Source organism: Pinus tabuliformis, chromosome 9, assembly GCF_031772625.1.
Source record: "Pinus tabuliformis cultivar Carrire ecotype Pingquan chromosome 9, CPIR1, whole genome shotgun sequence".
NCBI classification, from domain to species: domain Eukaryota; kingdom Viridiplantae; phylum Streptophyta; class Pinopsida; order Pinales; family Pinaceae; genus Pinus; species Pinus tabuliformis.
Genome location: NC_142307.1, coordinates 1240007296 through 1240035286, shown reverse-complemented (window position 1 = coordinate 1240035286; position 27991 = coordinate 1240007296). Strand labels below are relative to the sequence as shown.

The window sequence follows — 27991 nt, the reverse complement described above, 5'->3', positions numbered from 1 at the left end:
ATGGAGAATTCCGATGTAACTCAAATCATTCTTCAAAAAGATCTCCATAGAGCAAGTAGGGATGAAGAAGAGTTATGGAGACAGAAGTCCAGAAATCTTTGGTTACAGGCTGGAGACAAAAATACAAGCTACTTCCATAAGCAAGCTGAAGCACGCAAGCACTTCAAAACAGTAAATGAAATTCACTATCAAAACACTGTGGTTAAAGATTCTGAAGGCATCAAGCGAGCAGCTCACTCCTTCTTCAAAGATCTTTACTCTGCCCTGGAAGACCCTCCTATCGATTCTCAAGCCTATTTGATTGATCTTATTCCTCACTATGTTCAAGATTCTAACAATATTATGCTGACTGCTCCGATTAGTATGAATGAGATTAAAGAAGCTTTGGATTACATGGATCTGGATAAAGCCTTGGGCCCTGATGGGTTCACTGTAAGGTTCTACCTGACATGCTGGCCTACAATTAAAAAATACCTTCTGAGAATGATCTATAAATCTCAGACCTGCACCAAGATTAGAGGCAGTACCAACTCGGCCTTCCTTGCCTTGATTCCGAAAGACAAAGGTGCCACCGATTTTAGTAGATTCAAGCCCATCTCTTTGTGTAATACAAGTTATAAACTAACAAAAATAATAGCCAACCGTATTAAAAACATTCTATCGGTCATCATCCCTGAAAATGAAGGAGGATTCATAAAAGGGAGAAATATTCTTGACAATATTATGCTGGTGCAAGAAGCAATTCATTCAAGTTGTCATTAAAAAGAGAAAGGCATGGTGATTAAGCTAGATTTGACAAATGCCTTTGACAGGGTGAGACATGATTTCCTGTTTTATATGATGGAGAAATTTGGCTTCTCAAAAGTTCTCATAACTTGGGTGAAAGCCTGCATTGCCTCCCCTTGGATAGCACCTCTGGTTAATGGTCGTTCAACAAAATTTTTCTAGGCCTCGTGGGGGCTAAGACAAGGTTTCCCTCTATCCCCACTTCTTTACGCCATTCAAGCTTCGGTGCTCAGCCCAGCTAGACTATTGTCAATAGATCCAAACTCTGCCAGGCCTGAGAATGGCTCACAATGTTAAAGACATAAATCATGCCTAGTTTGCTGATGATACATTATTGCTTGGAGGAGCTAGCATAAATTCTGCTAGAACCTTCAAGAAGGAGTTGGACATTTATAGGGAGGTTTCAGGCAGCAAGATTAACTATCTAAAAAGCATGATCTATGGCTGGAATTGCTCGATCAAAGATTTGACAGACATAACAAGGCTATTAGAAATGGAAAAGAACCCTGACCTGGGAGTCATTTAAGTATCTTGGGATCCCAATCTTCAAATCAAATCCTAAGGTAGCTCACTGGATGCCCCTGCTAGACAAGTTAAAACTCAAAATACAAGCTTGGGGAGCCTCATGGTTGAATAATGCTGGGAAGGTAATCCTTATGAAATCTGTTCTCATAAGTCTCCCAGTTTATTAGAACTCCATTCTACTAGCCCCTAAAACCTTTATTAGTAAAGTGGATGGTCTCCTGAGAAGATTTCTGTGGGAGGGAGGGAAAAATAATGAAAGAAGGCTCCATTTAGTTAATTGGGACACTATTAAGAAGCCATTCTTGGAAGGAGGTCTCCAAATGCGGGATCTGGAAGGCCAAAATCTTGCTCTGGGCTCTAAGCTCCTTTGGAACATTGTTTCTGGGAATCCTAGTTGAAGCAAGAGAGTTCTGCGAAAAAAATATTTTCATGGGCAGCATTTGAGGTGCTTGGACCAGCCTCCTAGAATTTCCAAAGGATCACCAGTTTTCAAACTCTGTCTCACAGCTTTGAAACTTTTCAGTCATAAGCTTTATTGGATCCTAGGTAATGGGAAAAAAATAAAAATTTGGGAAGATTCGATTCTTGGAGATCAGCCCTTGAATCAGATGGCAGAATTGGAAAATATCAGAGCTTGGCTTCAGGCCAGCAATCTGGAAACCCTTTGGGACATCTCCAATTAGACAAATGATGCAGAAATTCTATGGGATGGTTGGAATTTGGGGGAGGTCGCTCATTGGATGGATGGTGAGGCCAATTTATTGTTGGATTTGCTCTAAGGAAAATCTCCCTTAAAGGCCTCTTCTAAGGACAAAAGAGGGTGGGGTTCCCTTTTAGGCTCTTACTCAATAGCAAAAGGTTAGAAAAGTCTGATGGTTGTCCCTAGCGTCCCCCGAGAGCCAACTCAAAGGAAATTTATTTGGTCTTTTCCTGCTCTCCCCAAAATTGGCTTCTTTTGCTGGACTCTAGCGCATAAAATTATCCTCACTAGAGATAACCTGAGGAAGCGTGGAATGGAAGGTCCCTCCAGATGCCCTCTTTGTGCATCAAATGAAGAAACAGCTAACCACCTGTTCTTATTGTGCCCCTTTGCTCAAGAAGTTTGGAAGGGTGTCCTAGTGTTAGGACCTGACAAAATAGAGCTTCCAAGAAATATTCAGGACCTACTAAGAAACTCGGCCAAGTTATCCCCATTCTCTCTCTCCAAAAAAAGCCTTCTCAAGACTGGGTGGATGTGGATCCCCAAATTCACATGCTGGAAACTGTGGTTGGAGAGGAACAATAGAATATTTAGGGAGGAGAGTTGTAACCTGGTCAGAATTATCACTAAGATCAAAGCTCTATTCGGGGAGGCCTTAGAAACCAAACCCACCATAAGAAATGGCATGATTCTGGACAGTGAGGAAGATTAATGGTTAAAAGAGCTTGTTCCAAATCATCAGAATAGATCCATTCCTCCTGCTAAAGCCCCTTCTCCTTGGGAAATGTTTCTGGAAGAACAAGAATTCATCAAATGGAGATCTGCTTTGGATGATCACTGCCTATTCTTCGATGGGGCCTCTAAAGGTAACCCAAGAAAGGTGGGTGGCGGGGGAGTTATCTTAAGCCCAGGTGGCTCAACTGAGTTGTGCTTTGCTTGGGGTCTGGGGCATGAAACAAACAACAGAGCAGAGGCTCTTGCTCTGTGGCAAGGTCTAAATATGGCTATCAAGAGGAATCTCCTCTCCATCTCAGTCTTTGGAGACTCCAGACTAATTATATAGGCTATGAACTCTCAAAAGATCCCTTCTCAGGTGTAGTTAGCCCCCATCCTCAAAAAAATCAGACTACTGTTGCCCAAGTTCCACAAAATCTCCTTCTATCAAGTTCTTAGGAAGCTAAACTCACAGGCGGACTTGGCAGCTAACCTAGGCTCTCTCAGGAGTAGGAGATCTCTATTAGTAAATGATGTTGAATCAGACTGCAACATTCCTTAATTTTGGAGTTGTCTGGGCCTCTGTTCCTTTGAGCATTTCACTGATTTAGATTCTCCAGACTTCGGGACCGAACCATTTTGAGATGGCTGCTGTTAGGAAATGTAGACTCATCCACAAGGGAAAATTCAGAACTCAACCGTGGTATTTTCGATCTCTGTTCGTGGTTGGAACTCACTGCTGCGTCTGGGTAGGTGTTGGGGAGTTCACGAGGGCCTCTTCAAGGCCAATTTACCACTCTTGGCATTCTTGAACACTGTGTAACACTCCGCCAGACATTTCAAAAAGAAAACGCAGTGATTCTTGGGATGATCCGGAACTCCAGCACGTTGGATCTCCTCTCTGAAAGCTAGGAAGTAGAGCTGCGTCACGAAAAGCAAAAGCAACGGAATTTCAAGGCACCATTATGAAACCAAATCAAGTTCTTTTCAAGCCTCTATCTACATTCACAGTGTAACTCATTCAGCAGACTATTCAAAAGAAAAATCTTCTTTCCCTCCCGACTGTAACAAGGAAATATAGGGTTTCAGTGTTAAAGTCCTCGGCAGCTGATTTGCCAAATTTTAAATAAAAATTAATCATTTATGTCAAAAAAAAGAAAATGGAGAGCGGAGCACTTAGGGTTTGATGCTGCTCTGCAACTGGAAGACCTTCATAGACTGCGTCGTTCTACCATTAACCTTCAGCCATAAGGCAGCTACAACACAATAAGGAACAACTATCACACAATGGAATCCCCTCAGGGGGAGGACATGATGCCTCCCCCCGCTGATACGGAAAACAACCTGCGACAAAATGAAAATGTCAGGATGGACCATCCAGAAGATACATCAATAGAGAATGAAAATACGCCAATGAATAATAACACAAATGAAGAACCACGAGTGACGTCAAACACCTGCAAGCCAGTAGCAGTTGACAGACCCAAAATCGAACTCCCAAGTCAGCGCATCAACACTCAGATCCAGTTTATGAGGGATCATGCTTTGATAGGAAAGTTCATAGGCCTTTGACCAACAGAGAAAGCTTTGCACGACTGGATCACAGCCAAATGGAAGACAAAAGGGCATATAACACTGCAGTTAGGGCCTAAGGGCTTCTTTACTACCATTTTCAATTGTCTGGAGGACCGAAACAGGGTATTTGATGGAGGACCATATTTCTTCAATGCGGTAGGGCTGTACTTAAGAGGATGGATCTAACGCTTTAACCCGGACAAACAAGATCAGAGCTGGGCCCCAGTGTGGTTGCACCTTTATTCTCTCCCTCTAGAGTATTGGGACGAAGACTCTTTGAGAGACATTGGGAATGGTTTAGGAAAATTCATCAAAGTGGCAAAGGAGACAAAGCTGAAGCGATACACCTCCTATGCATAGATCTATGTATACATGCACCTCAACAAAGCTCTCCCAGATGTGGTAAGCCTCTACCATGATGATTATGAATGGTTACAAACAATAGATTACGAGCATGTACCATTCCGCTGTCGTAAATGCCACGCCCTGGGCCATTTATTCCGAGATTGTTCCTCCAATATGAAATCCACGACCACCCCTTCAATTGAAAAATCTAACCCGGATGGGTTCACAAAAGTTCCCAAATGAAAAAAGACCCATAAAAAGCCCTATACCTCAGTCAAAAAACCTGTCACCGGCACCTCCTTGCCTTCAACAAGCAACAGCTTTGAAATCCTGCTCCAGCCGAAGGTTCATATTTTAGATAATCAGAAACAACTTGAAGCCATTCCTAATACTTCCGCCCATTCTGATCCATCAAGCTCAAAGAAATCCCTCACTTCTAAGCAACCCGTGGACACCAAAACGCCCTCTCCCAGTGAAATGCAGAAAAGGACTGCTCAAGGTATGGAGGTAGATAGCACTCAGATGAAGCTCATGATTGTAGATGATTCTGAGGCAGAGCAGGAAATAGTATAGCACATGGAAGAGGAACCGGAGAGCTTCGACATCGAATATCTAGATATATTGGGACTTGAATAGGCTTGTAAGAAAAAAGAATATGAAAAAATTCCTGAGTGACAGCTAGAGAACTTAGAAGTAATTCTCTCAAGAGCACATAAGCAAAGAGCATTAGGCATCCAAACCGGTAGTCAGTGGGATGGAAGAAATATCTTCAAAGACAACAAGAAACGAGGATGGAAAACCAATCCCCAGAGAACCATCCGCATAGGGGAGATGCTGGTGGAATCTGGAAGATACTCCAAGCTCACCAAATACTATAATCCCCTTCCCAATCTTGAATCATGAAGCTCATCTCATGGAACATCAGAGGGCTCAACGGCCTGGGGAAGGGACAATTAATAAAGAATATGCTACAACAGGAAAAGCCTCAAATTCTCTTCTTGCAGGAGACCAAGTGTAATTCCACAACATTCGATCAGATCCTTGCCAAAGTGTGGCCAGGAAGCAAAGAAGTGGCGGTGGAAGCCATGGGAGCCTCAGGAGGGCTAGCCATTGTTTGGGATGATAGAGCTATAACACTTACCAACATACATGCTAGTAAGCACTTTATTCAGCTAAGTTTCATTAAATAGGGACAAATGTTCATAGACACTTAACTAATGTCTACTTCCCCTAGGAGGAAACAAACAAAGTAGACACAGTGAACACCCTAACTCAGATCAACTCAGAAAGATCCCACCCACTTTGGATCACAGGAGGGGACTTCAAAATGATTACAAGATTGGAGGAAAAAAGAGGAGGATGGATCAAGCTGGATTGTGAAAGCACGCACTTCAGAAACTACATTCATAACAACAAGCTTATAGATATAGAATTCAACAATGGATTTTATACTTGGAACAACAAGCATGCAGATGCCCACCAAATTGCATCTTGGTTAAACAAATTCCTGATCTCTGATAACTCAATACATCTTGGCAGGGATCTCTTGGCCTCTATATTACCACTCTCTGGCTCAGACCATTGGCCTATTAGGCTTCACTGGCAAAGACTGGGAGACAATGTTCGCAGGCCCTTTCTCTTTGAAGCCTTTTGGCTGAATCACCCCGATTTTCATAACCTAATAATAGAGACATGGAGATATTTCACACCACCAAAAGGCGAAAAAATGTACAAGCTCCAATGTCGACCTTTTGATCGCACGCGAGATTTTGAACTGGAGCTCTTGTGCCCCTGCAACCTGGCCTCCTGCGACCCTCCGCAGGCCTCCCACCTCGCAGCCCCTGCTGTTGGGCCTCCAGTCTTCCTCCTCAGCACCACTGCAGTCAGGCTCTGCCCTCCTCCTCCGGCCAGTGCTGCGACTGGCTCCCTTCTGGCCTTTCCATGGCTGGGATCGACTCCTCCTAGATGCAAGACAATGAAGCCCAGGCTGAGATCTTCGCCTCTCTCATTTCTGAAAATGCTACCATCCGAAACAAACCCACAGCTTCAAAGTTCATCAAGAAACTAGATGACATCCCAGAAATCTCCCTCCCCCCTAGTCTCCCAAGGAAGGCAGCGATCTCTCTAGCAGAGAGAGGTCTGGTTGGACAATTTACTGGCCTGTGGCCCTCTCCCAGAGCTCTACAGAAATGGGTGGAGCACAATAGGAATGCGAACATCCAAGGAAAAATCGAAATAAGATTATGTGGAAGGGGTTACTACACATTCCTCTTTGAAACCAAAGAAGACCGGAATCTCATCTTCAGAAATGGTCCCTACTTCATGGATTCGAGAGGTCTCTATCTGAACAGATAGTCCCCTGACTTCGACCCAGAAATGGATATACCTAATGCAGTCCCGATTTGGGTTCGCTTGCCCCATCTCCCTCTTCATTGCTAGGGAGATGAATCGGTCAAAGCCATTGGGAACGCTGTCAGAAAATACATCGACAGATGCGAACCAAAGGACAACATGCACGCATGTGCAAGGATCTGTGTTGAATTCGACTTAGGAAAGGGCCTTCCGGAAGCAATCAAGATCAAAGTGGACCAATGGACCCATATTCAACAGCTTGACTACGAACAAATTCCGTTCAAATGTAAGGTATGCCATGAATATGGTCATTTTCCTAATAGGTGTAGTAAACTAAAAGAAAATGAAATGAATGAAAATACTGAAGCTAGTGAAGACACCTGGGAACAAGTCAAAAAAAAGAAAGCAAACCCCAAATAGTCTGGCCCAAAACCAAAGCCTCCCCCAGAAATCCAAGCTACATCCTTCTCCCCCCCTCCCATCTTGACTCAACCATTACCCTCTACATCAAACCCCTTCGAATATTTGGAGGAAGAAGACCCCTCATCCCCCCACTCTCCTCCTAATCCCCGACAGCCCCCTCTCCTTGAAAGCCAATTCCAAGACACTATCAAATCCTCATTGCCTCTTACTATTTCCTCTCAGCCTCTTCTTGATCCTCCCCTCAACAGAATCACCAGAAGCTCATCTAAAGATCATGGGGGTTCTAGTGAACCCTCTAAGAAACTTGGCCCAGGCAGGAAATCTACTAAGCAACACAGGGATGAGAATGCGCAAAAGGACATAGCAATGGGAACGCAGACACCCATAGAAACTTATATCCTGGGGAAGCATGACAAAAAAGCAATCAACAAGGACCAAGGGGGGCGAGCACCTCCCCACATATCGCATATCCAATGATGAAAATATTATCTTGGAACATCAGGGGACTTGGGCACCCCTCTAAGGTAGCAGCCCTAAGGGATCTTATCATTTCTGAGAAGCCAGGAATTATTATGTTACAAGAAACAAAACAAAACCACAAGGAAATAAATAAATTCATTGAGCAGCAAAGACAATATAGAGGAAGCATTAGTGAGGCAAGAGGAGGCTTAGGAGGAATAACAACAATTTGGAATCAAGGTATATGGAACTCGCCTCTCTAAATGAGCACTTAAGCAATAGTATATATGCAAAGGATGTACATTACAAAAGTACATAAAATCCACATTCCATGATCAGGACAACAAAGCACATGCAGTCCTAGAAAGGATCCACTATGATGTTTATGGACCTTTCTCGACAACCTACACTGTCAGACACAAATATTTTGTCACTTTTATTGATGACTTCTCATGGAAGTGTTAGATCTTCTTCACATGGAATAAAGATGAGACATTCTCTGAGTTTGTAGAATTCAAGACACTAGTTGAAAATGAAGCTAGCAAGAAGGTGAAGGCTTTGTTGTAGAGGCTGCAACACCCTCCAAAATTTTGGCCTGCACTTAAATTTCAGAGCCTACTATGGATATTGTGATCAATCGTTCCTTAGTCACTTATTGGTAAGTTGATGATCTCAAGCTCCCCTTTTCGATCTTAAGAGTCGTTTATGCTTTTACCTTTACATAGAATGTGTCATCTTTGGGCATGTGGGTAATCACTTGTCATGCAAAGGGAGGTTTGTTTTCCTTCAAGGGGAAATATTTATGAGAATGAGACATGTTTAACACTCATTTCACACACTCTTACACAAGTGTCACCTTTATCCTCCCAAAGTCTATAATCGAATGTGCACTTGCCGTACGCTGCCACAAAGGTTGTTGCATTAAGTGAAGTATGTGTTATATATTCTGGATGGTCTATGCTGCATCGATAAGTTTTCAAGTGTGTGATCGTAGTGAAGTTTTATCACTATTCACATAAGTTCCACTGATCCCACACTTAGCTAAATTTCAGAGTTTCCTTAGCATCCTAGCCTCATCCAACTTTCTTGAACTACACACTTCACATATGTAACCCTCAAGCTTTTCTGTTGCTTGTTTGAACCATGCAATGCGCAGAAATCCCAACCTCCCTTACCATTCAAAAATGTGCAGTGGTTTCCTCTAGTGTCCTTCCCTCAGCTGGAACCCACTGTCTCCAAAAACTGTGCAGTTTTGTCCCTTGACTACCTAGTCTGCCTTGCAGCCTGAAGTTGCATAGATGTGTCCTCCCAGGGCCTCGTCCCAAGTAGGGCCATGAAGAAAGATTACATGATAGATGACTCTCAAGGAGCTGAGGAGAAAAATAAGCAGACCAAGAAACCCAAGGTATGATAGAATATTAGGACCGCATGAAGACTCCATCTGATGCATAACCCTTTGGAGGCTAGGTATGGAAAACAAAGCACATCTTTTGAAATACACCTCTTAATGTAGCTTAAAAGTTTGCTTATCATTTTCGTATCATTCCGTCTTCAATGACATTCATGGTTGCAAGAACTGAAATTCATTCCATGTGTTTTATCTACGTGTCTTGCTCCCTTTCGCTTGTTTATTACATAGCATAGAAGATGAAGAGTATTACCACTTGTTTATTTAAGCTACTGAGGTTGTGACCAACATGATCTTATGACTAACCAGGCACGATGCAAGGCATCCTAAGTGGGATGAAATATGTTTGATGATATGTATGTAGTCAGTACACTCCTCTGCATTACTCCTTTGCATTAATCCTTGCTTTGTATCTTGCATGTACCCTCACCGCTTGTCAGATTTGGCTACCTGCTGCCAATAGTCTCTTAGCTCTTTCCTGACAAAGCAGGTGAAGGAATTTCCTTCACCCTAATTTCTTCAAGGCTCTTCATAGAAATTATAGAGCTAAGAGAAGGAGATGTGGAATCTCACTATCAAACTCTTGAAAATACTTTGCATGTTCGAATATATCCAAACAATTAAGCTACCACTCAACAACATTGTCAATATTGGAAGACTCAAGAAAGATCACATCTCTAGATATTATAAACTTCTTATTCACTTCATCATAGAGATGGTATGCTTTGGAGGTATGAGTACCCAAAGAAGATACATTTGTGACTCCTTGCACATAGTTTTTTTATCTGTTCCTTAGGTATGAAGGCATAATATGACGAACCAAAAACCCTGGGATGCCTCACCGAAGGAATGTGGCCGTACCACATTTCATAGGGAGTCTTGTTTCTAATAGCAAGAGTTGGACACCTATTATTTATATGCACAACACATAGAACCACATCAGCCCAAAACCTTATGAACTTAACATGTGAACTATGCCAAGTTCATAGTGAAAGTAATACATTCCAATGAACTATGTGTTGAAAAATGCAGCAAGAAATTCTCAATTTCCTTTTCCTTGATCAAATTGAAAAAATTCAAATTTCCACATCAACAGACAACTTGGATGATGTTAACTTGTGTGACATGGCTTGTGTCACCTAGTTTACTCAATAAATTCGAGTTGGAGGAGTTAGAGGGGTAAAAGCATGTTAATGTGTCTCATTACATGGCAAAAGCAAAAAAGTACTTAAATGAAAAAAGATTAAAAAAAAAAAAAATGAATATAAAAATATCAATTAAATGAGTTGAGTTTCATACTTGTTAATTATAAAAAATAAATGCTAAATTTGTAACAAAGATAACTAACAATAAATTTTCATAAAAGCTATAGTGAACATATTTAATGGGTTCAAAAAATATAAATAATGTTATAAAAAGTAAATACTAAATTTCTAAATAAGTCAACTAGTAGTAAATATTGGTAAAAATTATGGTTAATCACTCACAAAATATAAATAACTTTTTTAAATATGCAGGTTTAAATATGTAAATTTAAATGAAATGCTAAAACTCTTTAAAAATATATATAAAAATAGAATTAGAATTTCTAAACAAATAATTTTATATATTATATTTTGAATAATATAAAATATGTTATTATAATCATATTTAAAAATTTTATTATAAAAAATTTAAAATATATTTTTAAAATTTTCAAAAAATAATTTTAACATTTTTTTATATGTTATTTTCAAATTTCTATTAAAAAAAACTGATTTTATAAACTTGAAAGGATAGTTTCTTGGGTCGCGGTTTTATATATAGAAAAAAGATTATCATTTTTACTAGTATTTTAATAATAATTAAAAAATATGCTTACTCTTTATTCTTAAATTTGTTTAGCAATCTTTAGAATGTTTACAACACATCTCTTAAAGAAATTGGAATTAAAAAACATAAATCAATAGAGAAATGGGGGGTTGCAGTTTTGTCACTACTTCAAAATTTATGTAAAATATTAATGAATATCTTTTAAAGAAAATGAATAAATTACATAAAAAAACATATATTAAATTTTAGAAAAAATATGACATGAAATTGAATTTAAATTGACATGTTTTGTCTTCTTTTACCACCACCTAATTCTTGATGATTTTGTAAATTTAAGAGTAAGCATTCCAACTCCATTTATTCTTATAAAACTTCTTTGCCACAAAAAGGGAAAAAAGTGATACACATTAACATGCTTTTACCCAGAGTTCAGTTCTGCATATGCGATTGCTAACTTGTGGCAATAAAGGTCAATTATCTTAGGTTGTTGTCAGTTAAACTAGTTCTAACTTTTGGAGGAACTAGTGGAAGGTCATTTAAGCAGTGGGACTTCAGTCAAACTCGGTGATCATCTAGTTAACTGATCAATCAACCCAAAATAGTTGGGGCATGAAGAGAAGACAAGTCCCCTAAAATTGGTGGAGATTCAAAGGTAGTTTTAATTTCTTGTAGCTCACACAATTGCAAGAACTTGCTATAACCATAGTGGAGGAGGTAGCTTGACTAGGAGCTTCTTGTGAAATTAGAGAGCGAATGATTGTTGGTAGCATTAATAGCCTATTAGCAATCTGTTTTGGACCACACTTCAATGTTTTGGGCATGGTTTTTGAGGGTGGATATTTCCTTTTTATGCTTTTTGGTCATGCACGTCCTCACTAAGTATCTTGGGAGATCTGTAATAGTTCCTTGCATGCACATCCTCACTAAATATCTTTTGTGATGTCTATACTAGGTCCTTTTAAATTTCTGTTTGCTAAGGCTTAACTACTTATGATCTTAGGTGCTCACAACAATTCGATAGTTTATGGTACTTTCCAAATCACCAATCCTGAAAGGATCCAACAAAACAACTTCAGAGGAAGATGAGAAGGGAAAAATCTTATTGGAACTAGCCTAGAACTAGTGGAATTGATTGGTACCAATGGTTTTAGAGTTGTACTAGTCTAGTTTGGTGGTTCAGATTGGCTAAGGTTGGTCTTGTATTGAACTGACCTTCAAACACCAAATTCACTAGTTCTCTAATAAACTGACCAATTCTAAAGAATGTAGTGCAACATAGCTAATGACCACCAAATAATAATTTTTTAATAAAAAAATACTGAAAAGAAAAAAAAAATTATTAACACGAGGGCCCTACAAAACCTAACCCTAGTAATTAATGGTAGTATTTAATTTTTAAAGTTAAAGTAAAAGTTGAAATTCTCCTTATCTTTCCTTTTTGAAAAGGAAAGGTAAGGATAATGTCAGCTTTTACTTAAATTTTTAATATTAACATTAATTGTTTCAAGTTGTTTCAGAGTGGTTCCAACTTCATTCAATTTTGAGAAAGTCAAAGTTTAGATCCCATTCAAAACTTAGTGGTTATTGTTTGAACCGCTTCTTTATAATGAGTCCTAGACTTTGACTTCCAATTCTTCAGGTGCAGTTATTGCATAATCATATTCCTCGTGAGACTTTGCAGCAAAAGTTGATCTTTAATCCATTGCAAGCACTTGACCTAGCATAGGGAATGTTGGCATTATAGCACAGGTTTGGAGCTATGGCACAAGTGTTGTCTTTGATGGCAACTCTCTTTGGTGACAGATCTCAGTACAGGCTTTCAGAATGAAGGAAAAGACATATACACAACTTCATCTAGACTAAACCACGTATACACGCGGGTTAGACATTACAAAGGCGCGTGTGCGTATACATGCACTTTCATGCAAGGAAAAGCGCATATATGTTGGAGAACTTACTTTTGGTTCATGGTAGTTAGTCCTTGGTATTTGAACCTATGGTTTTGGACCATGGTATCTCGTCAAAAGTGTTGATCCCAAGTATTGGGTCCATGGTATTGCTTTATTATGGTTTTGGACCGTGGTATTGTGAAAGGCCTAAGACTATAAAAGAGGAAGGAGATCATTTGGCAAAGCATCATCTGAATTAATTGAATATCTAATAAGTGCTAGATCTGAAATTGGTGATTGAGGTTATGGTGCAGATCTGGATCTGAATGAAGGAGGAACCTTAGCGCAAAGAGAAGGATAAGTTCTATTGATGGGTCATAATCTTTAGCCTTGAATGGTAGTATCTTTGTATGATTTTGATCTGTTATATGTGGCGCATGCTTGATCTATAAATCTGATAATCTGGGTCTAAATATTTGAAAGAGTGAATTATCCTTTATATATCTGTACGCAGGTTCAGTAAAGCGAAGGCACGTATATACGCTGGTTCAGTGAATAAAAATATCGTATACGCAGGGTTCTCCAAACACAGAAGCATATGCATGCAGGTTTCATGTTATTGAAGTAGCATATATCTTTTGAGTTGTGATCTAGCTGCTTCTGTTTATTGCTGCAGTGTTTTGGGTTCATAATTTGGTGTGTGGTTACTGTTACTGTGTTTTCGGTACAACTGTCAGAGAAGTATCTACTTGATTCAGTTCTAATTGGTGAAAAGGAGATTGTTCGATGCAGAAATTCTTGATGATTGATTGATGTTCATGGATCCAGTCTGAAAATTTATGAAACGTGGTCCCTGGAAGAAAGAGAAGGTTGTAGCCTTTTGTAGGCCAGCTCCTACGTACTAGTATCTTAGCTAGTGCAAGAGCTAAGGGGGTTGTAGCTCCCTTCCAGGAGAAGCTGGAGAACGAGAGAGGGTTGTAGCTCTCTGCAGGTTGCAGCCTGCGTACTGGTAAAGGACTGCACCAGTACATTGTAAAAAGAAGTTTCTAATTAAAAGAAGATAGAGACGAATTGCCGCAGGTGGTTTTCACCCACATTGGGTTTCCTCCTTATATCTTGTGTTCTTGTGTGTGTGATTGCCTTCAGATCTGTTTTACTGTTTTTGGTTACTGTTTATTTGATCCTAATACACAGATTAATGATCAACATCAGTAAGATAAATTAAATTATAAGTTTGCATTGCATACGCAGGTTTCCTTCTCTATAGTTGCGTATATACGCGGTTTTATCTAACTGAAGTAGCGTATATGATCTGGGTTTGAAAAAGAAAATAAGTGACTTGATAATATTGATTCACCCCCCCTCTCAGTATTATTTCCAACAATTGGTATTGGAGTAGGTCCTTCTGAAGAAGCTTGATCGCTTGAAGGAAGATCCATCATCATGAGCAACTACGAGAGAGAAGCATCAATCAGGCCACCAATTTTTTATGGGAGCAACTTCGTATATTGGAAGGTAAGAGTTACAACCTATCTTCAATCTCTTGGTACTGAAGTCTGGGATATCATAGATACAGGGTACACTTTTCCTTCAGCAACTCCTACAGATCTGGCTGGTAAGAAGCAATATGAAACAAATGCAAATGCTGTCAATACTCTATTAGGATGTCTATCTCAATCAGAATTCATCAAGGTTATGCAGTATAAATCCGCAAAAGAAATATGGGACAAGATTGTTCTAAGCTATGAAGGAGATGACCAGGTAAAGTGAGCGAAACTTCAAACCCTCAGAATTCAGTATGAAAATCTCAGAATGCACAATGATGAAAGTGTGGCTAACTATTTCGTTCGTGTAGATGAGATTGTTAATTGTATGAAAAATTTGGGTGAAGAAATAAAAGAGGCTGTTGTGGTTGAAAAAGTTCTAAGATCTTTCTCCCCTAGGTTTGAATCTAAAGTTTCTGCAATAGAAGAAAAAGAGAATCTACAAAACCTTACCATGTCACAGCTGCATGGAATTCTGACTGCTTATGAAAAGAGGAAAGGAGGACCATTAGACAGAAGAGAAGCTGCTTTCAAGGCTTCAAGCAAAGGAGATTACTATGAGTCAGGACACATGTCAGAAGAAGAGGAGGAATCAAATTTTGTCAAGAACATTCAACGGGGTGCTGGAAGATTCAGAGGTAAGTTACCTTTCAAATGCTTTGCTTGTGGAAGAGTCAGTCACTATGCTGCCAAATGTCCTCACAAGGATAAGATTGACAAGGGGAAGGAACCTATTAGATGGAACAAGAAACATAATGTAAATAAGAAAAGCTATTACACTCATGAAGATAGTGATGGACTTTCAAATAGTGACGAAGATGAACAAGGTAACAAATATAAACTTTTAATGGCTTTTGAAGATGATGATTTTTTGGATGCTATAGATGAACAAAGTCTTTATGAAGAGATTTCTAGACTCAAAATTGGTTTAGAAGAGAAGAATGTGATCATAGATACTCTACAATTCCAACTTGCTGAAAAGGAAAAACATCATGGAAAGTTAGAATGTGAAATTGTGGGACAGAGAAAAGAGATTGTGAAAAGAAAAGCTCTTAATCTTAGATTTGTTAAAGGATCTGACACGTTAGATGAGATTATCAAAGTGCAACGCTCTCCACTAATCAAGATAGGTCTGGGATATAATGAAGAAACAACTCAAGCGCAGAAACCATCTACCTCAAAGATTTATCTTGATGCTACAAGCAGAAGTGGATAAAGACCCAATGGAAATCACCAGGTAAATCAGGGACAATTTACCTCAAGAATGAACAAAGACTACCAGGTAAATCGAGGGCAATCTACTTTAAGGACAAACAGAAGCTACAACCAGCCACATGTAAAACCTTCTCAATTTGCCTCAAGAATGGATGTCAATAGGAACTACAATCCTTTGGCTGGTAGATTTGATAATCACAGGAGTTTCTTCAATGGCCAATGTTTTTCATGTCATAACTTTGGTCACAAAGCAGCTCAATGTGTTGCCTATAAGACAATCATGACTAGAGAAGCTCATAAACAGAGGAGTATGACTGGGATCATGAAAAGGACCTACAACAACTTCTCTGCTCTTGAAAATGAAATAGAATGTTCTATTTGTAACAATTTCAGTCATGAAGATTCTGAATGCAGGAGCAGGTTTCGGCAGACAACTCAGAAGGAGCAAGCCTCAAGTGCCAAATCATGGAGAATCAAAGAACCACAACCAGAAAGATGTGGTATAGCCTTATATGCGGAAGGGCAAGAAAATCAATGGTACATCGACAGTGGATGTTCGAAACATATGACAGGTGATAAAGAAAAACTTCAGTCATATAGTGCCTTAGAGAAGGAGAAGAAGGTTTCGTTTGGAAATGACACCCCTGCTCTCATAAAAGGTAAAGGTTCTGTTCAGTTGAAAGAAAGGGTCAAAGCTGGAAATGTCATGTATGTTGATGGCTTAAAGCATAATCTATTAAGTGTCAGCCAGATGTGTGATCAAGGAACTGAGGTAATATTTCGATCAAATGGATGTAGCATTCATGATCTTGATACAGGAAAAATAGTGATCAAAGGCGTAAGGACTCCAAATAATTTATACATATTCAAAGAAGGACAACATCAATGCTATCTGAGCAAGAATTATGAACACTAGCTATGGCACAGAAGATTGGGGCATCTTAGTTTCTCACAGATAAGGAAATCATGCAAATACCAGGAAGTTCGTGGTCTTCCAGACATCAGAATCCCAGACAATAGAATATGCAAATCATGTCAGTTTGGTAAGAAAACTACAACTAACTTCCCTGAGAAGGAAGGATCAACCAGTAGGCCACTTGAACTTGTCCATACTGATGTATGTGGACCAACTAGGAAAAGGTCACCTCGAGGAGAAGAATACTTTATATTATTCATTGATGACTATTCCAGGATGTGTTGGATAGGACTTATCAAGCACAAAGATGAAGCCTTTGAAAAATTCAAATCATTCAAAGCCTTGGTGGAGAACGAATCAGATCTCAGAATCAAATTCCTCAAGTCGAATCGAGGAGGAGAATTTACCTCGAATGAATTTTTTGATTTTTGTGAAGAACATGGAATAAGAAGGGAATTCTCTACAGCTAGGACTCCTCAGCAAAATGGAGTAGTGGAAAGGATGAACAGAACAGTTCAACAAAAGGCTCGTGCAATGCTTGATGAGTCTGGAACTCCCGCAACTTTCTGGGGTGAAGCCACATTTGCTACAGTTGTTATTCTCAACAAGACAAATGTCCAGGTGAACAACACTCAAACTCCTCATGAGCTCTGGTATGGTGAGACTCCTTCGGTAAAACATTTCAAAATTTTTGGAAGCAAATGCTATATTAAAAATAACGATGAAAATCTTGGCAAGTTTGAACCTAGAGTGGATGAAGGCATTCTCCTTGGTTATTCTCCCCACAGCAAAGCAGATAAGTGTTACAACAAAAGACTTGGAAGAATTGTTGACATCATTGATGTAGTGGTTGATGAAGAAGGAAACATTTCTAGGCAAGTGAATTCCGAAGATCTCAAAGATGATGAGGACTATCCTTCAACATCAAATCAGAACTATGATGAAGAAGAAGCTCAAGAGGCACTAGAAGAATAGATAAGGATAGAACATAAGACTCCATCCAGGTACGTTCAGAAGAATCATTTAGATTCTCAAATTTTGGGGCAAAAAGAGGCAGGTATACAAACAAGAAGAACAATTGCAAAAGCCTCAAGCTATTTGGCTTTGCTCTCCTCCACTGAACCACAAAATGTAAAAGAGGCATGCAAAGATGAATGCTGGGTCAAGGCAATGGATGAAGAATTTGAGCAGATCGAAAAGAATAGCACTTGGGAGTTGGTTCCTAGACCAAAAGATAAGAATGTCATAGGGACAAAATGGATCTTTAAAAACAAGTTGAATGAAAATGGGGAAGTGATTAGAAACAAGGCCAGACTTGTCTGTAAAGGGTATGCTCAACAAGAAGGAATAGAATTTGAAGAAACTTTTTCTCCCGTTGCTAGACTTGAGGCCATCAGAATGTTCCTTGCTCTCTCTAGCTTTCAGAAGTTCAAAGTATTTCAAATGGACGTGAAATCAGCCTTTCTGAATGGAGACTTAGAATAAAAAGTGTACATTGAGCAACCAGATGGTTTCATTCTTGGGAATCATCCAAATCTTGTATGCAGACTAAAAAAGGCTCTCTATGGTCTTAAACAGGCTTTAAGGGTTTGGTACTACCGTTTGGACAAATATCTTCATCAACAAGGTTTTTCAAATGGATCAATAGATAGCAATCTTTATATAAAAATTGAAAATGACAAATTGCTAATACTTGTTGTGTATGTAGATGATATTATCTTTGGTAGCAATGAAGAAGCTATGAGTCAAAGCTTTGCCTTGGTGATGCAGAAAGAATTCGAAATGTCTTTGCTAGGAGAACTGACATATTTTCTTGGATTACAAATCCAACAAAATGAAGGCGGTATCTTTTTGTCTCAAACCAAGTATCTCAAGCAGATCTTGAAGAAATATGGCATGGAAGATGCAAACCAATATGTACCCATATGGTTACAGGATGCAGCCTCAGTGCAAATGATGAATCAGCAACAGTGCATCAACCAACCTATAGATCCATGATTAGAAGTCTGCTTTATTTGACAGGTACCTGACTAGACATCATGCATGCAGTGGGAATAGTTGGAAGATTTCAGGCAAATCCAAAGGAAACTCATCTTCAGGCAGTGAAGAGAATTTTCAAGTATCTTCAAGGAACTCAAAACTATGGCTTATGGTATCCTAGAGATACAAATCTCACTCTTCATGCTTATACATATGTAGATTGGGCTAGAAGTGTGGATGATAGAAAGAGCACAAGTGGTGGTGCATTCTTTATGGGTTCTAGATTAGTATCTTGGTTCAGAAAGAAACAGAGTTCGATTGCTTTATCTATAGCTGAAGCGGAATATGTGGCTCCTGCATCTTGCTGCACTCAAATCCTTTGGATGATGCAAACCTTGCAGGATTTTCAAATCACTTGTACTCCACCTATCTCCATCTTATGTGATAATACAAGTGCAATCAGCATTTCAAAGAACCCAATCATGCATTCAAAGACCAAGCACATACCTATCAAATATCATTTTCTCCGGGAACAAGTGCTGGAACAAAAGGTCAAGCTGGAGTATGTTCCCTCTAAGGAACAAGTTACTGATATACTCACCAAACCACTGCCCAGGGAAACTTTTGAATACCTTAGACAGAAGCTGGGAGTAGTTGATGCATCATCTTGCTGTTAAAACTTGTCTGTTTCAGAGAAAAATGGGTGTACGCGTGTTTCCTAAGGGGGATCCGTGTACATATGCCGGTTTGTGCAGATACAGTCACGTATATGGAGGCTTGGTGGATATCAGTAGGGACAGGCTCTAGTTGAAGACAGTTTGATATGGGTCTGACAGAGACCATCTGGCACAAGTTCAGCGGGAGCGGATAAACTTCTAATGATGCATTGTTGGCATTATCTTAGAAGATTTTGGTTCTAGTTCACAGCTGTCGTTGGTTTCAGGTGGAAAAAAGGCAGAGGGAGAACAAAAGGAAATCATGGTTGCTGATATGAATGGTGATTGATAGATACTGTTGATATCAGTTATTGGTGACTCTCATAAGTCTTGCTCTAGATATTTTGTCTCTATGTCATGTATCTCTTTTATGGTGTTAAGGTGATGTAACGACCTATTTTGGTTTCCCCACTATGCCTGGGATGAAGATGTAATGTACTTGGTTGTAATATGTAAATTTCTGATGTATCCCCACTTGGTTGGGTGGATGATCCCCACTTGGTTGGGTGATGGATGTATGTATTAAGTCTTTTGATGATAGGAAGGTCTTTTATGATGTATAAGTCATGGTTCTTCTTGAAGAATATATTTTTGCAGAGCTTGCCTACAATCAGAGGGAGCATGGTCAACACAACACGGCAGAGATTTCAACATGTACTCAGGGGGAGCACAACCCTTTGCCCTTGATGACAAAGGGGCAGAATGACTTTGAGCATCTTGGGGTTGCCATCAAGTCCAAAGGGGGAGATTGTTGGCATTATGGCACAGGTTTGGAGCTATGGCACAAGTGTTGTCCTTGATGGCAACTCTCTTTGGTGACAGATCTCAGTACAGGCTTTCAAAATGAAGGAAAAGACATATACGCAACTTCATCTAGACTAAACCGCGTATACACACGGGTTAGACATTACAAAGGCGCGTGTGCGTATACATGCACTTTCACGCAAGGAAAGGCGCACATATGTTGGAGAACTTACTTTGGGTCCATGGTAGTTAGTCCTTGGTATTTGAACCTATGGTTTTGGACCATGGTATCTTGTCAGAAGTGTTGATCCCGAATATTGGGTCCATGGTATTGTTTTATTATGGTTTTGGACCATGGTATTGTGAAAGGCCTAATACTATAAAAGAGGAAGGAGATCATTTGGTAAAGCATCATCTGCATTAATTGAATATCTAATAAGTGCTAGATCTGAAATTGGTGATTGAGGTTATGGTGCATATCTGGATCTGAATGAAGGAGGAACCTTAGCGCAAAGAGAAGGATAAGTTCTATTGATGGGTCAGAATCTTTAGCCTTGAATGGTAGTATCTTTGTATGATTTTGATCTGTTATATGTGGTGCATGCTTGATCTATAAATCTGATAATCTGGGTCTGAATATTTGAAAGAGTGAATTATCCTTTATAGGTCTGTACGTAGGTTCAGTAAAGCGAAGGTGCGTATACACACTGGTTCAGTGAATAAAAACAACGTATACTTAGGTTTCTCCAAACACAGAAGCATATGCACGGAGGTTTCAGGTTATTGAAGTATCGTATATCTTTTGAGTTGTGATCTAGCTGCTTCTGTTTATTGCTGTCGTGTTTTGGTTTCAGAATTTGGTGTGTGGTTATTGTTACTGTGTTTTCGGTACAACTGTCAAAGAAGTATCTACTTGATTCAGTTCTAATTGGTGAAAAGGAGATTGTTCGATGCAGAAATTCTTGATGATTGATTGATGTTCATGGATCCAATCTAAAAATTTATGAAACGTGGTCCCTGGAAGAAAGAGAAGGTTGTAGCCTTTTGTAGGCCAGCGCCTACATACTAGTATCTTGGCTAGTGCAAGAGCTAAGGGGGTTGTAGCTCCCTTCCAGGAGAAGTTGGAGAACGAGAGAGGGTTGTAGCTCTCTGCAGGTTGCAGCTTGCTTACTGGTAAAGGATTGCACCAGTACATTGTAAAAAGAAGTTTCTAATTAAAAGAAGATAGAGACGAATTGCAGCAGGTGGTTTTCACCCACATTGGATTTCCACCTTATATCTTGTGTTCTTGTGTGTGTGATTGTCTTCAGATCTGTTTTACTGTTTCTGGTTACTATTTATTTGATCCTAATACACAGATTAATGATCAACATCGGTAAGATAAATTAAATTATAAGTTTGCATTGCATACGCGGGTTTCCTTCTCTGTAGTTGCGTATATACGCGGTTTTATCTAACTAAAGTAGCGTATATGATCTCGGTTTGAAAAAGAAAATAAGTGACTTGATAATACTGATTCAACCCCCGCTCTCAGTATTATTTCCAATAGGGAACCATCAGCTACCCCTCTCAAGATGGTCCCATAGCCCCTCAAGAGCTATCCATCAAGAGCTATACAATACAAAAGAACCACTAGCATATGGAGTTTTGATTTCGGTTGTCCCCGGTTCATATGGTGTTACATATTCTCCCTCGTAGGTATGGGCACCCACGAGATCATCAAATAAATCAGCCCTCTCATCTCATTCGTGGATTTCCTATCAATCACCACATCTCAACATGTAATCAATGCATTAGTTATAATCATAGTATCAGAGAAATAGTCCAGATGCCAACACTTTCATTTCATCCTAATAACATAAAGTGATTTTTATCACAAAATTTTGAATAGTAAAGATTTGCATACTCTTGAATGTCATAAAATTTGCATGCAATTACCACATGTTTCACATCATAAAATACTCTCATAAGTTATAACATCAACATATCAGCATCAAGGATATATCATTACATCTCATAATAAATGAACCACATGTCAATTTACATCATGATCCCTATGAATATCATATCCATCATGAGAATTCAACATCATTATCATAAAAAATAAATAAATAAGCACCACATATACATCGTTAACCTCTCATTAGAACTATATACATTTACCACATACCATCATATCACGAAACATCGTTAATATGAGAATCATCTCAATAATTATCAAATATAGAACAACAATACACTATAAGTATTTTTATCATGAATTAATTTCATTTACTTGTATAAACAGTTCAACATCCCTCTAGGATCTATGTGAGGATGTGGTTCAACCCTGAACAGGATTATGTTATCCCATGAGTACTGTTAGTGTCATGTTTTCATCAAGGTACCAATTACCTTTTCAATATACATTTCTTGTTCTTTCTATTAGGAAGTTAACCATTACATCATAGGTATACTCATCTAAGTACATCATTAAATTTCAAATGAGTCTCATCATCTTGAGCCTTAACCTCTTGTCGAATATTCTTCCTTCCCCAAGGACATTTGAGTCAAATTCAATGTTAAGATATTATCGTTTATACAATCATTTAAATCATCAATATCATGTTAAAATTCCATGATCACTATACATATTGTGCTTATCCAAATGGAACACATACATGAGGTCATACTTACTTAAGTCTTAGGTTATGCTTAATCCACCTGCATGAAGGCTTAATCCATTGTTATGCTTCCATTGTAGCCCAGTAGGTCAAGATACTTGGCTCTTACTAGAGCAGCTTGGGTTCAAGTCCCCACAATTGAAATGATGTGCTTGTTGTCCCCTAGTGATTTATCCATCACTTGCATGATTTTCATTGTGAATCTTGGCTTATCTAATCAAGTTCCCACTTTATATCTTTTATCATAGATTCATCCATCTTCAAGTTAGACTAGGGATTCTTCCACCTTAATTTTCACTCATTAAATATTTAGTTTATAGTTTGAAATGCTTGGAACCATTACCACCATTACCATCCATGAATGATTTGGTATGCCTAATATGTTTGACAATAAATTCTTTATCGATAATCAATTTACACTTAAATTTCTTATTAACTCAAAATACCACACACACAATATATTAAAAATAATAATAATATAAATATTCACACTTCCAATAAATAATAAAGTAAAATAACAACTTATCAATTTCAACATAATATTTTAATATTAAATAAAAAAATTCAATTTTTATTACTCATTACAACATAATACTTTAATAATAATTAAAAAAAATTAAGCTCTATTATCTAATTTATTAAATGACTAAATCCACATTATATAAATTCCTTCTCATTCCTTAAAATTTGGTGAGTCATTTTTATACTATACTTAATACATGTTTTATATAATATAAAATAACACTCATTATATATATATAAACCTTTACTTATAATTTTAAAATTTAATTTAAATATGTTTTCATAATACCACATCCTATAATCCTATTTTTTCTAATAAAAAAATATAGTCATCCATAAATATTAATTATAACCTCAACCCATTATATACTTTATGTTAACGAGTTATATGAATTACATGGTGTCCATTATATTGTTTTAATATTAATGTATATGTATATTATCACTTCCGTTAAATATAAGCACTAATTTTAATAACCTTAGTGCATTAACGTTAACACATGCAACCTATTAAGTTTTTTCTTTAAAAACTCGTCTTTCCTTAAAGCAGCCTCTCTGTCTCTCGTCTTTCACATTCTCCCGTGTGCCCGACACCTCTTTTCTCTCTGCCTTATTATCATATATCTCTTAATGACATCAGCGTTGTGATGTTTATTACTTGTATCATTCTATGTGGAGAATTCACCAATATGGCAGATAAATAATTTGGCATTTAGCAAATTGGGAGGGTTTATAAAACAACATTTTTTTTTTTTATCACTAGGTTTTTCTCTCTTATTTACTTTTTCTTAGCGAATTCCTATAAGTGGTTTTTTTGAGTCTATTTTTGACGCTCACGGCGGTTTTGATTCGGCTTTTGGAAGTACTCTGGACTTTGACTAAATCGCATTTTGGGGCTCGTCTTAGCATAAACATCATGGATATGATGCTTCTGAGGTTTCGTTGATCTTGAGGATGTGACAATGTTCACCATTGATTACTTTAAGCATATGGAGGAGGATTAACTAGATTTGCCTTCATAAGTGAATATTTCCCACTAATGCAACCAATGTTTTCGCCAATGTAATAAACACAACACTCCAAGAGAGGGTATAAGGATTATTTCCATGTAGAAAATCTTAGTCAGCACAATATGAATTATGTAATTCCCCAATGCCACAACCTGAACAACGAGTGACGATACATAGCAAAACATGTATTGCAATAAAATTGATTATGAAAGTGTAAGCTCCCCAGGAAAATATCATATAGAAGTAGCATAAAGCATTTAAAGTTGACGTTTCCTTATCTGCATTGGCTTTTGGAAAACCTACAATCAAGGCGTTTGGATTTCTTTTCTGGCCTCTAAAGCGGTTACGAGGCAAACAAGCCCCTGGCCTCACCAGACATCTGGTTAAGACCACAATCTCATGATGTACTGTCATAACCCCATTTCTCAAGAATAAATCATATATATATATATATATATATATATATAGTCATAAGGTTTTACATACCCAGGATTACCCTTTAGAATTATATATACAATTTCCTATGATTCATTTACCTTATGTCACTTTATGCACGTCAATTGTCATACGGGTATGGTTTAAGGAATTGGTGTACTGCTTTTTAACTTTAATAAAAATCTCTGTAATATGGTTTGGACACATGTTAAACACGCGGCAATGGTTCTGGGGTAAATTTACGTTTTCCCTTTAGCCATTACGTGGCACCCGTTATCCATTACTGTGAGAATTATCTCCTGCTCTGCTTCGTATTGTACGAGGCCAATAGGCTATCCAGTCTTTTCGCCTTGCATCAATGGTGGAGGGCACACTTTGTAATCCAACGGTGGCAAATCATCTCCATGGGCTGCCACCTAAACTAACGCTTGCCTTGGGTGATGGGATCATTTTTTTGGGAACTTTCTCTGTGGCTTTGCTCTGGTTCAGTCCATGCATTCTGTCTCGGAGAGCTTAGCTTGCAGACCCTATTCAAATGCCAGAGGATTCGTTTCCAAACCCTTTAGGTAGATAACCGCACAATGTCTTATTCCTTCTGTAACCTTTTGGCTATGCATTCTTTTCGATTTACTGATAAACTTCTCGATTATGCTCATGCATCATGCGTCTGCAGGGTTATTTGGTAATGGGGTCCTCCTATAGCACTAGAACGAGTGCTGTTCATTCGTTGGCCGGAGTTTTCTTTAGTGGTAAGTGTCTTGGAAAGCACGAGGATAAATTCCTTGAGTTTTTGTTTTACTACGGTTTGCATTACTTCTATTGTTGTCTAACATGTGCTATTCAAGTTGCTCCTTGTACAGATTAGGCACCCGTTCCTCATACGGCCTAAAGACTAAGGAAAACCCCACCCCCGTTCTGTTCTGAGTTCTAGGTATGGGGAATCCTACCAGCCGTGGCTATGTCTGTTTTGCTTTAGAGTTTTTCTTGTGTTTAGAGGAGGGTAACCCTCTAGGTCACCTTTATTTTTGATTGAACCAGGGTGGGGAGGGTTATTCATTCCCTCTAGGCTCTAGTTACTATGGACATGACAAATGTAATTTTAGACTCTTGAATTTGGATGTCCGACTGCAATTCCTCTGCTCGAACAATTGTAACTGTATATATATTTTAATGCACACCTGTGCTTATTTTGCTCGCGGCATATTAGGCTCCTTGTTTAATGGACTATAATTTATTGTGAGGGTATATTGCTTTTAACGACAGAATATTTTTTCCTCGTTTGTGCTTGTTTAAAGGTTATCGCACCATGGCCTTCTTTATAGGAATTTGTACTCATTTTTATTTTATGAGTTCATAGTATTGTACAACTTTTATCTATGTCACATTCTTTGTTTGGTTTAGCTGCACATTCCTATACAGTTTATATGATGTTTTATGTAATTGACTGAAGAGGGTCTTATCCCCTAAGCTTACAACCTCCCTTATTGAGAGGGTCCGAACCTCGCCCCTCAATTACAGTGTTCTTTTGAATTAATTCTGGATTGCTTCCAGGTTATTAATACTTGTATGCTGGAAAGAGTTAAAACATGGAAAAGATAATAACCCTACCAACCTGCTGTTCCATTCTATTCCAAACCGACTTTTGCTTTTTGGGTGTTCCATTTGGCTTAGATAATGTCCATAGAGTGGGTCTCCAGCTACACCACTCCTCTTTCTAGCCTTCCTTATTACAGAGGAAATGCTCTGCTGCATCTTAACACAACCTGCAATAATCTCTACCTTAGATTAGGGTCGATACAGTTTGCGGCAAACAGACGTTGTTTTATTTTTATTTTTTCTAATTATATACACCTATGTCTCTTAAAGAAAGGGGCTCAGCCCAAAGGCTGCAAGCCATTAGGAAGTAATGCTGGTCTTTAGTTGATTCCATTCACTCGTCTAATTTCGGGTCTGCCTAAGCATTTATTTGTTTCCTTCTTATTTACTGATTGGGATTTTGTTTGTTGCAGTATTCATGGGCAATGTGAAGTTATCATGTTTGATGTTACTACATGATTGACTTACAAGAATGTCCCAACGTGGCACAGAGATCTTTTTAGGTATCTCTTTTACAGAGGGGTTGGATCTCTAAGTAGAAATAAAGGTTCCTTAATTGTGTGGTGGCACAACTACCTGAACCGATTAGCTAAATATCTTTGTGAATTTTAGGGTGTGTGAGAACATTCCTATTGTTCTTTGTGGAAACAAGGTCGATGTGAAGAATAGGCAAGTGAAAGCTAAGCAAGTTACTTTTCATAGAAAGAAGAATCTTCAGTACTATGAGATATCCGCAAAAAGTAACTACAACTTTGAGAAGCCATTCCTGTACTTGGCACGGAAGCTCTCAGGGTGAGCCTTTAATCTAGTTTTTGATGCTCCCTAATATGAATGTTATAATAAAAAATTTGCATTGATTCTATAATGGGTTATTTTTATAGGGATCCAAACCTTCATTCTGTGGAGTCACCTGCTCTTGCTCCTCCCGAGGTTCAGATAGAGCTTGCAACCTAGCAACAGTAAGTAGAATGCTATTTTATTATTATTTTTTGTTAACTTTTATTGAAATAATTTGTTCCATTTCTAAAAGATTGAAACTTTGGCTTACAATCTTTTATGTTGTCAGGTATGAGGCAAAACTTGTAGCAGCTGTGGACCAACCCCTTCCAGATGACAATGCTGATGCTTTTGAATAGCTTTGTTAATATGCTTTTGCATTTTTAGGGATTGGTGGATTCAATTAGTTTTGTATCATTGGAGTTTGCTCTTGAGTTCCGACATTTAATTCTGATTTGTATTTGGGGCTTAGAATAGCATTATCACATCTCTCTATATGTGATTTGGGTACTGTACAGATGTTTTCATCGGTGGAGTTGGCTAAGCTATCTTAGTTCAAATCCATTACAGAGCTATTTTTATATGCTAAGACAATTTTTTCCGTTATATACTCTTACACATTTTTCACAAGAACTTTTTGTACTCTTCCAATATTTCAAGAATGCTCAAGTGCCTTTCGTTGTTTACTGTTGGGGGAAATTATAGTTGCGATGATTGTTGCTTATAATATATTATGGCTTGTTAAAAATTTCTTTGAAAATTCTAACTATGTCTGAGGATTTATTTCAACTCTGAAATTGGTTTACACTGTTGATAATTGTGGCTATCAAGCCTGCCTGGGTATTCTTGTGGGTATGTTGTCTGTCGAACACATAAAGGTATCGC

The 27991-nt window shown here is 38.4% G+C and overlaps 1 pseudogene; it reads left to right on the top strand.

The window, feature by feature from the left end:
- On the top strand, positions 1-27465 carry LOC149153050 (GTP-binding nuclear protein Ran1B-like; annotated as a pseudogene).
- Positions 27466-27991: the final 526 nt, after the last annotated feature.